The sequence below is a fragment of the Coregonus lavaretus genome (assembly GCF_964263955.1).
Source record: "Coregonus lavaretus genome assembly, chromosome: 24".
Classification (NCBI taxonomy): domain Eukaryota; kingdom Metazoa; phylum Chordata; class Actinopteri; order Salmoniformes; family Salmonidae; genus Coregonus; species Coregonus lavaretus.
In genome coordinates, this window is record NC_140011.1 from 5,367,309 (window position 1) to 5,376,311 (window position 9,003).

General features: G+C 38.7%; 1 protein-coding gene across 1 annotated transcript in view; it reads right to left on the reverse strand.

The window, feature by feature from the left end:
* Positions 1-4,516, reverse strand: part of LOC311099951 (volume-regulated anion channel subunit LRRC8A-like) — a 34,728-nt gene extending 30,212 nt beyond the window's left edge. The window contains exon 1 of the mRNA XM_084140672.1: positions 4,421-4,516. The gene's annotated coding sequence lies outside the window, so the exon portion shown is untranslated. The remainder of the gene's footprint in view (positions 1-4,420) is intronic.
* Between the last annotated feature and the right edge of the window lie 4,487 nt (positions 4,517-9,003).

Consider the following 9,003-nt stretch of genomic DNA (forward strand, 5'->3'; position numbering starts at 1 on the left):
TGCTCCAGATACTCGACTAGTCTCAAGAAGGCCAGTTTTATTGCTTCTTTAAATCAGCACAACAGTTTTCAGCTGTGCTAACATAATTGCAAAAGGGTTTTCTAATGATCAATTAGCCTTTTAAAATGATAAACTTAGATTAGGAAACACAACGTGCCATAGGAACACAGGACTGATGGTTGCTGATAATGGGCCTCTGTACGCCTATGTAGATATTCCATTAAAAAAAAAAAGCAGTTTCCAGCTACAATAGCTATTTACAACATTAACAATATCTACACTGTATTTCTGATCAATTTGATGTTATTTTAATGGACAAAAAGTGTGCTTTTCTTTTTTTTTTAAATGACATTTCTAAATGACCCCAAATTGATGAACGGTAGTGTATATACACACAGTACCAGTCAAAAGTTTGGACACACCTGCTCATTCAAGGGTTTTTCTTTATTTTTACTATTTTCTACATTGTAGAATAATAGTGAAAACATAAACTATGACATAACACATATGGAATCATGTATTAACCAAAAAGGTGTTAATCAAAATATATTTTAGATTCTTCAAAGTACCCATCCTTAGCCTTGATGACAGCTTTGCACACTCTTGGCATTCTCTCAACCAGCTTCATGAGGTAGTCACCTGGAATGCATTTCAATTAACAGGTGTGCCTTCTTAAAAGTTAATTCGTGGAATTTCTTTCTTTCTTAATGCGTTTGAGCCAATCAATTCTGTTGTGACAAGGTAGGGGTGGTATACGGAAGATAGCCCTATTTGGTAAAAGACCAAATCCATATGATGGCAAGAACAGCTCAAATAAGCAAAGAGAAACGCCAGTCCATCATTACTTTAAGACATGATGGTCAGTCAATCTGGAAAATGTCAAGCACTTTGAAAGTTTCTTCAAGTGCAGTCGCAAAAACCATCAAGCGCTATGATGAAACTGGCTCTCATGAGGACTGTCACAGGAAAGGAAGACCCAGAGTTACGTCTGCTGCAGAGGATAAGTACATTAGAGTTACCAGCATCAGAAATTGCAGACCAAATAAATGCTTCACAGAGTTCAAGTAACAGACACATCTCAACATCAACTGTTCAAAGGAGACTGCGTGAATCAGGCCTTCATGGTCGAATTGCTGCAAAGAAACCACTACTAAAGGACACCAATAAGAAGAAGACTTGCTTGGCCAAGAAACACGAGCAATGGACATTAGACTGGTGGAAATCTGTCCTTTGGTCTGATGAGTCCAAATTTGAGATTTTTGGTTCCAACCGCCATGTCTTTGTGAGACGCAGAGTAGGTGAACGGATGATCTCCGCATGTGTGGTTCCCACCGTGAAGCATGGAGGAGGTGGTGTGGTGGTGCTTTGCTGGTGACACGGTCAGTGATTTATTTAGAATTCAAGGCACACTTAACCAGCATGGCTACTACAGCATTCTGCAGCGATACACCATTCCATTTGGTTTGCGCTTAGTTGGACTATCATTTGTTTTTCAACAGGACAATGACCCAACACACCTCCAAGCTGTGTAAGGGCTATTTCACCAAGAAGCAGAGTGATGGAGTGCTGCATCGTATGACCTGGCCTCCACAATCACCCAACCTCAACCCAATTGAGATGGTTAGGGATGAGTTGGACCGCAGAGGTAAGGAAAAGCAGCCAACAAGTGCTCAGCATATGTGGGAACTCCTTCAAGAATGTTGGAAAAGCATTCCAGGTGAAGCTGGTTGAGAGAATGCCAAGAGTGTGCAAAGCTGTCATCAAGGCAAAGGGTGGCTACTTTGAAGAATCTTAAATATAAAATATATTTTGATTTGTTTAAGACTATTGATTAGTACATGATTACATGTGTTATTTCATAGTTTTGATGTCTTCACTATTATTCTACAATGTAGAAAATAATAAAAATAAAGAAAAAACCTTGAATGAGTAGGTGTGTCCAAACTCCAAGAATGTCAGACAGAATTATAATCACACGGTGAAGCCTTGCCTGATAGAACTGCAACTGCATCATAACTTTACCATATCAAATTATTTCCCTGACAGTTGCCTGACATAGTATTCAAGTAGGCAGGTAGAGAGCTTTAGGCTTACCTGTCACCACTCCTGAATCTTAACTTATGTTATTCCCCAGGTAGATTGATCGAGGTAATCTGATCGTCCGGGCTACAGAAAGCTGAAAGCATACCACTAACAGAAGGGCCCTTGTGTAGAAATGGGGGTAGAGGAAAATAGTAATGCCCAGCTGAACACCGGACGGTAATGCATTTCAGTAAGAGATTACCTAAGTCTGTTTTAGGTCTCCCTCCAGAACAAGCAAAGACAGATGACCAGTCTGTTACATAGTACGGTTTGTTATATGTAAGGCTTTGAGGAGAGGAGTAAAATAAGAGAATTTGGTGGCCGGTCTTCAGATCCAGCCTTCAGCCTTATGCAGGTACAGTGAGTCAGTGCACCTACCTTCTAAAGACAAAGCTACCATTGTCCAGGCAGTGCTGAGTGGCATACATTAGAGAAAGAGCCAAACATAGAAATATAATTACTAGAAGGCCCGTCACCACTGCGATTTGTATGTAACATGATGGGTACACTCATTGATGGAGATGCTAGTTCTAATATTTATATTTCTATGGGGCCAAACCTGAGCCAAACTTATATCACTGAGTCAAGGCCAAATAACCTCCTCCAAGGGCATTTACGCTATTTACCCGGAACTACAGTGAGTCATTCTTAGAGAAAATATATCAAAGAATGGTCCCTGTAAGTCTCAGTGAACATTGGGCACAAATGCCATTACTCTTTAAAAGAGCATTAAGATGTTGAGTGGTGTAGCTGAAATTCATTGGAGGGTGATTTGTGCTGCCAGAGGATCCAAGGAATTGACACACTCAACATTAAAAATGTTTAAATGTAATTTGATTTACAAACATGGTGGTGGGTAGCAGACAAACAAGCATTCGTTAGCACCCTAATCAACACCAAGTACTCGACAAAGAAGTTATTAGAGGTCAAGTTGTTTGTCACATTTTTACACACAGGGTAATCACATTACGTGTCCCTCTTTATGTCAGCCTTGTAAAAGAGATGTTGACTTTCTTCAACTATGCTTTGAAAGTAGACCAAGGCTGAGACAGTAGCACAGTCCAGTGCATAGGATTAGCATGAGGGCTATTTGTGTTTGTTATGGTCTGGTGAGTAATTTCAAAAAGAACACTTTGCAGAACATTCCAGTGACCTCACCGATGCCCTGGGGACAGACAGTGTCACAGAGACAAGATGATGTCATCATTTTATGTCAGGGCATCCATGCTCAGGTGTTACAATTCTGTTGGAATTAATAGCAATTTTGGGAACATTGATGCCATCAGAACCCTGTATGTGAGTTGGCCTTAATGTCCAACTCACATACAGGGTTCTGATGGCATCAATGTGATGTGTAAATTTCATTTATAACTTTCTCCATGAGGTTCAGTGGACAATGGTAAGTGGCCTGGCTGGCAGTCCTATATGATGTTCTGGAGAGTAGCCTACCGGAGGTGTCCCCAGGGCAGACTATGGCATGGAATGGGCTGATCTTTTTACAATCAATCAAGACCTCAGAGTGGCATCTCATAAAATGCCAACAGACAGCAGAATATTGCTTTTGGCACAGGTACAGCCAACTAGCGCTAACTAACGCTACCTAGCAAAACATTTTTATTATTTTTTTACAAATCGATACCTGGAGTTAAAGTATCGATATATATATCGTCCAAAGTAATATTGCGATATGTAACTATACATTTTCCCCCATCACTATCCAATACCATTATTTTGTAGAAATGCAATTGCATAGAATTACATATGTTGCCAACTGATGATCCAAGACAGGTGAACATTTGAGCTCCCTATAGTAGCTTTTTCACAATACATGTTGTAAGGCCTACTTCACTTATTCCAAATAATTGTTCCATACTGTAATAGCATCCCATGACATTAAATAACCAGTGTATATCCATAAATAATTATTTGTCGTCACTAACATTTTATCGATATTATAACGACTTATAGGTAAGTGATATACAATTGCCTACCTAGACTTGTGTAAAATGATATCGCTGTGAAATCATAAAAAGATGAACCGTCTAAATGCGTGTGCCAGGTGCCGGTTGAATGGCACGTGTTATGGCTCCAACAAAATTCACAAGCTGATAACGAAGCAAGAAGCCACAAAAAACAGCTTAAGTTTAGGCGTATAAAAAAATAGTCGTTTCGTGTCTATAACAAAGGTAAAATTACATTATTACCGACAGTCTTTGTTGGATTCCCAAACAACACCCCGGTGACGCTGTTACGATGTCATACACAGGAGTCGAATTTTTTCTCTGAACATGCCGTGATATAGATTATCATAATGTATCATTTTAAAGTACTTACTCACCTAATTTGTTACGGTAACTGTCTTTCTCCTCTTCCGCACATAATTGATACATTGCTTATTGCTTCACAGAGGGGCAATGATCAGGTTCACACTAACCATCCGCAGCACGTGTGTGTCATGAGCAACATTAGCGTATAGTGGAATCGGCGGTTTGCCTTCAAAATAAAAGTCACCAATTGAAACTGAAGCAAACGGATAAAAAGTTAAAACATGCCACAATTGGACTATAATTATATACAAAACAACAAAATACAATTATTAGTTAATTTGACCAACAACAAAAAAGTACAAATCTGTTGAAATCGCACTGTGGATGTATTTGAATTCAGAATTTCATTGAGGGCATACTTATATGCAGTGTACAGCCTAACCTATAGATTGTGCTCCCATGAAATGGAGTATCAGCCTACTAAGTGACACCCACAGAACACAACTATGAAGAATTTACACAAATATTAGCATCTTGGCTCTTATTGCAGGATTTTGACTGTGGGAAATCACCATCCCAGTCAGTATATTGTGTGTATTGAACATTCATATTGCACTGTACAGCCTGACCTATGGATTGTGCACCCATGAAATGCAGTGTTGGGGAAGCTACTCTGAAAGTATAGTTTACCAAGTTACCAATTACTTCACACTGGAAGAAGTTAAGCTACACTAAAGCTCCCCTCGCAAAATATAATTTACTTAACTAAAGTTACTTTGAAAAAGTAGTTCTCTACATCCAAACTACTTCGTGATAAATAATCAAATGTAAATATGAAATTTCATCACTTTGGGGTCATACAGATGTAGAATCTTAATTTGAGCCAGTTTGCTACAACAGGAAAATAATCCTGCAACAGGAATGTGAATTATAATTAATTTACATTTTTGTAGGGGTTAATAAAAAAAATTGTGAGGAAAAATCAAGTCTGACATTTCAAAGCGTAAATTACTAATTTCAGAAGCCCTTTTTAAACCTAAAAAACAACAAGTTTTAAATGTCCTGATTGCAGGAATGTTCTCCTGCAACATGGTGATCAAATTAAGATCCTACATCTGTATGTTAACAGAATGTGTAATTTAGCCTATTAAACACAAAAACAGTTTCAAGTGAGAATTAGGCAGGTCTGATGCCAAAAAGGAAAGGAAATTGCCTACTTCACCCAACATTTATTTTTGCTAAAGAAGTTGTGTATGTAACAGATATCCAGCAATGACCAGAAGTACTTCGTAACTCTTGCATTGTGTTTTTAAAGAAAGGAATGCCCAGCCAGCGGTCCCAATTGATTGGTATTTATTCTGAAGATAGACACAAGGAAACATATTAGACGTGCAGGACAACAGTATGTTGATGGCTGTAGATTCGTGATTCGTAGCTTGCAAGTCAATATCAGACTGGGAAGAATTGACCTTAGCAAGCATGACGGCAGGTAGCTTAGTGGTTAAAGGCGTTGTGCCAGTAACCGAAAGGTCGCTGATTCTAATCCCCGAGCCGACTAGGTGAAAAATCTGTCGATGTGCCCTTGAGCAAGGCACTTAACCCTAATTGCTCCTGTAAGTCGCTCTGGATAAGAGTGTCTGCTAAATGACGTAAATGTAATGACCAATGGCACACCTTATTGATAGAGTATGTAAATTCAACCAACCAATAAGAATACAAAAACATTGAATACATATTTTTGCAATGGCAAGTGGAAACAAAACCAACCCTGTTACAATGTTGTTCCAATAGACAGCTAGGACCTACACTGCAAAACAAGTAATTAATAAGGTTTGCGAAGCAAGAGTCCCCACTTTAAAACTTTGACATACTTCTTAGGTGGGACTTGCCAAGCAAAAGTCCCGACTTTATATATTTGTGCAGCAGGGCTAGGGGAACAAGCTCCAGCTGAGCAATGTTCCCTTAATGAGGGTGGCAGCCCTCTAATTGACTGCGTAAAGACTTAAAGGTGTGCAGCTCTCACTCTGGGGGAGGTGTCCTGGAGAGCACACATCACGTGAGGTATGGTTTGGACTGATAGGATTTGCAGCGTTTAAGCTGCTTTTGGCTAGTCCTGTTGACGTCATGCTTTTGTTTCTTAAGTTTAAAGTCTGACCCTGTAGAGCTCTGAAAGAGCCAGGATTTAGTTTACCTTTTGTTAATAAGACTCTGTTTGCACCGCGATCCTGTGCCTTAACCTTTGAGTCATTGCCTATGCCCGACCCCTTAGACGGTGTGAAACTCCTTGCACTGTCACGTCTTCTGCATGCTACTCCTCTTACACCGTTTAAGCTAGAAACGCTGTTTAAACTTTAAAACGTGCGAACTGGTCTGGATTGAGTTGCTTACATTTTTTGATATCCTTTATACCTTTTTAAACTATTAAACTTTGTCCTCCATCCACTTTCATGGCATTTCCTCAACAATCTAAAGAGCCCCATTGTGACATCACTTCCAACATTCCATTCACTGTAAATGCAACAATTGACAGAAATGAGATACTTTGACCACGGCCAATAACTTCGACAAAAAGTTAGTGTATGAAATCTTCCTCTACTTTTCAAAACTGAACGCAGATTTCTATTTTCTTATTCTGATAAAAAGTTGCAGCTGTTTTAGGAACCGCATCAACATTTTCACTAACCTTCTATAAACTGAAAATCTGACCACTTCCCCAACAAGTTAGCGGATATGACATCTTGGTCTGCTGTTCAAATAAAAAAAATATTCTATTGATACAGCTGTTTTTTTTTTAGTAACTGCATTAACACATTTTCTCAACTTTTTCCAAACTGCAATTTTGACCACTCCCCCAAGAAGTCAGACAAACACTTAGAGCTTATGAAATCTCTCTGCTATTCAAATCTGGCGTTTGAACAAAAATATATTCTACCAATAAAGAAGTTCACTGTTTAGAGAGACGAAAAAAGCTAGATAACATCAGCTAACAGCTCTCTTATGTCTCATCATTGAGCAGCCCAAACGGAACTGTTGCTATGGATACTCACACAAACTTAGAGGGTATGACATCTAGGTCTAATTTTCTATTAAAATCTGGAATCGGAACAATTCTTTAAAAAATAAAAGGTTCCTCTACTATTGAAATCTGGCATTTGAAACAAAATATTGTCTACCAATAAAAAAAAGTTACAGCTGTTTGTAGGAGTTAAGTGACGGAAAGCAGCTAGCTAATGTCAACAGCTCTCATGTTGCGTCATTGAGCAGCCCAAACGGAGCAGTTGCTATGGACACCAATGCATTTCAATGGCAAAAAGGGCCATAGACTAGAATGGTAAAAAGTTTTTTTTTACTATAATTTATGCACATTCTAAATGGTTAACATGGGTTTGAATGAGAACCACATGAATACAGAGGTAGCAATTCAAAATGGTCCTGCTCCTTGGCCAATTAAGCTACAAAACCAACTTTAAAACGTTCAGGCTATCAAATTTTTTAACACTTTTTTAAAAATAAACTATAACTAAATAGAAATAACTAACCAACAGTAATTATTGAATCGTTCAAGCTAGGGACACCAAACCAACTTACATGTTCAGGCTATCCTAATTTCAAATTCTCAAACGTTTATAAACTATAACTATAATAATTAGCATAAAATAACTCACCAACAGTATTTCTTGAACCGTTCAAGCTAAAGACACCAAACCAACTTTTACATGTTCGGGCTATCCTACCTTTTCATCTACCTACTTTTTTAAAACTACAACCAGTCACCACTACTGCAAAAAGTACTGTCGTATATGATGAATGGTGGTAATATTGCTGATGAACAAAAAGTCCGTTATGCTGCATCGTGTCAGAAGTTTTTATTCATACCACGAGGTTACAGCATAAATTCACAGACACGCGTTGCCTGGAGAACGCCTCCCAGATTGTTATGGCCGTTCTGTCGTCTCATCGTTTAACTCCTATTTATAAACAATGCAAAGGGAGGGGCTACTCCCTCTTCTGGCCAATCACCAGTCTCCCCTCGGGCGTCACCCTCCAAGCGGCACATTTCAAATAACATCATAAAACATCCCCCCTTTGGCCTGAACAACCAACATTCCATTTCGTCATGAAAAACATTTAACAAAGGCATAATCTTCAGATACGATATTCCCCCCTTTCGAGACGAAATAAACCTCTCGAAAACAAACAGAATAAGATTATGACTATTAACCATTTATCTCATTGAATATTCTTAACCTTAAACCCAAAAACATTCTCCTCTAGAGTGTAAATACCTTTCTATGAAATACCTGTTTATGAAGTGTGAATACATTACTATGACCCATGAACAACTGTTTATGAAGTATGAACACATTACTATGAATTATGAATAAATCTCTATGGAGTGTGAGAGCGAAAAACTGTCCAGCAGCCATCCATCCATATCAATCAAGACAGTAAAATTCTCTCACCGTCCCTCTGCCCCAGGCAACCACCGTCGGTACTCCAGATAACCTCATAACTCATGTAAATGCATTTGAAACTATGATGTAATTAAATACCCATGTAAACAAAATCCTATCCATAAATATCCACTCTCAGGCTGGTCAACCCATAGGACCTGAAAGGGAATCTCTCCCTGCTTAAACATTCTGTCCCTAAC